Source organism: Lissotriton vulgaris, chromosome 5 (assembly GCF_964263255.1).
Source record: "Lissotriton vulgaris chromosome 5, aLisVul1.2, whole genome shotgun sequence".
NCBI classification, from domain to species: Eukaryota; Metazoa; Chordata; class Amphibia; order Caudata; family Salamandridae; genus Lissotriton; species Lissotriton vulgaris.
In genome coordinates, this window is record NC_141693.1 from 1148474157 (window position 1) to 1148476897 (window position 2741).

Consider the following 2741-nt stretch of genomic DNA (forward strand, 5'->3'; position numbering starts at 1 on the left):
ACCTCAAGAAACTCTGACCCTACCTATTCGGAACCCACTTCTGAGTTACAGACAGATCATTGACCCTTACGGTGGCTCATGCAGATGAGAGGGGAGAACCCCAAACTGCTGCGATGGTCAATCTCCCTCCAGGGGATGGACTTCACAGTAGACCACCGCTCTGGTACCGACCACACCAACGCAGACGGCCTCTCCAGGTTCTTCCGCCTCAGCGAGGAGAATCCCCAAGATGATGGGTAGTTCTCCCCGACTTTCAGCTGGGGGGGACGCGTGTTAGACCCGGCCTCATGGCGTGGTCCTCCCTGATCTATGCAGCTCCCCATGACCCTGATCCACCCGACCCTTCCCGCCATGACCTACATCCCTGACACTGGGCTCCCCGTCCTCGCCCCCATTTTCCTAATAACCGAGGCCCATGTCCCTGCACCTAAGATGGCCGCCCCGGCCCCAGTCCGACCTCGGCCGTTGGCGCCATACCCAGCCAGGGGGTAGAGCGCTCCCTGTGAGCGAGAGAGGGAGGAGTAGCTAGATCACACCTTCCACCTCCCCTCGAGAGATGAGTTTCGATCACCCATCCGGCCTGGCTCCAAGCCTGCTGAGTGTCTGGGATCCCTCCAGACCCAACTTGAAAGGATGAAAGGAGCCGCCGAGGCGGAACTCCCAACAACCAGCCCCCAGGTGCTAAGACCTCCGCCTGCGAGGACTTCAGACATCAAAGGAAGGGAGTCCTATATCAAGGGTGGCTCCGGGACGATCAAGTGAGTTGTATCCTGGACTACACGAGCCCTGCTGACGCTGTCGCGGCTCCTTTGCAACCGAAGAGACTACCGAGCCCTGCTGACTTTGTCGCGGCTCTCCTGCAATCTGAAGAACTAGCTGAGCCCTGCTGATGCTGTCGCGGCTCCCTTGCAACCGAAGAGATCACCGAGCCCTGCTGACGCTGTCGCGGCTCCCCTGCAACCTTGGGAACCTTGAGCCCTGCTGATCTGATCGCGGCTCCCTAAAACCGTAAGAACTGCAACATCCTTACTCGAGCCCTGCTGATTCGATCGCGGCTCAGAGAATATTCTGGTCCGGCTGAACCCAAAATCGCCCCGTATCCCCCAGCTCGAGGATTGAGAGCTGTGCGCCGGATACTTTGAACCTTGAGACTGTCCCGCTACCCTACCCCTATCGAGACTCTTTGAGCCCTTGCTCGTTTGTGTATGAGAAACTGCGGATCATAAAGATCCATCTTTACGTGAAGATATAAAGAATACGTTCTCTTAATCCTACGGTGTGGTGTCCCTTTGTGAAGTGGTACTAGCGCAGCGTGTACGATTCTAGATTCGGGATCTTCCCACTGAGGGTCTCCCGCCAGTGCTCGGCTGGGTTCCTAGGAGAGGTGGGTCACAGGGTGGTCAGGTGCCAAGTCTGTCCTCCCCTGGGATCGCCCCTTCTAACACCTGTCCTTTGTAGGGGCCTAGTCCTTGGGAGGTGCCCTGTCCTTGGGAGGTGCCCTGTTCTTGGGAGGTGCCTTGTCCTTGGGAGATGCCCTGTCCTTGGGATGTTCCCTGTCCTTTGTAGGGGCCTGGTCCTTGGGAGGTGCCTGCTCCTTGGGAGGAGCTGTGTCCGTGGGTGGTGTCCTGTCCTTTGCGGATGCCCTGTCCTTGCTCTGAGCCTTGTCCATGAGATGTGCCTTGCCCTTGTGAAAACCTTTTGAGGGGGATGCCTGTGTGTCCTGTGAATCTGTGCCCCCCCATCACCCCTTGAGGGTCCTGTGTGTCATCTCCAGGGTAGCTGATGTTGTGTTCTGTGAATGATTTCCCTTTCTCAGGGGATGGTGTCTGTGGCCTCCTTTGCCTGTCTTGCTGCCTGTGTCTGCTTCTAGTGCAATACCCTGAAAATGATGCATGTTCGGAAGTGTCACTCTCCCCTGAGTCAGTAAGTGATGTGGATGGGGGAACTGAAGTAGAACCTTGTCCATGTGACTGTTGAATGGCTGCAGACACTGTGTTGGATAAGGACTGTACTGTCCTGTGAGACCAGCAACATCACCACGCATCCCCTCCATGAATGCTACCACCTGCCCCAACTTCCTGGAATGCATTTATCATGTTTGTTTGCCCTACACACAGCTATCACAGCAGATCAACCGTCTCACCACTAAGGGCAGTTTGTGTCACAGGGGCAGGGGCAGGGGCAGGGGTGCCTGCACCAAAGGCCACTCTGCCCCCCCTACTCTTGTGAGCACGAGCAGTACTTTTTGCAGTTGGTGTCAGTGTGGGCCCAGTGTGCTGTGTACCGACTGAAGGTGTAGATTGTCCACTCCCTGTGTCTACCAACAGTGCTGACTCACCACCGCTGTCTGAAGATGAGGACAATGATGTCTCCACATGTGAGTCCTCAGGGATAGTTCTGTCCCCCTCTCCGGGGCTGCTCTGTTCCATCTCAGTCTGTGTTTGTGTGTCTCTGATCCGGATGCATTGCCACCACTTTCCTCCATCGTTTGTCTGTCAGTGCCTTCGTCCAAAGCTGAAAGAGAGAGATCAGAGGTATACCTAAGTGCCACACTCACTAACTGAAAATTACTATTTCCTAACTTCCTTGACTCCTGGACAACATGTCGCACCCATCCTGCACATGATACATCCCTCCCTCCCACTACTGTGTCTGACCAGCAATACATGCATGCACTCCCAAGTCACAAACCCATTCAGTGTGCTCACCGCTAGTTTGCTGCTGCTCCCCTCTCAGCCGTA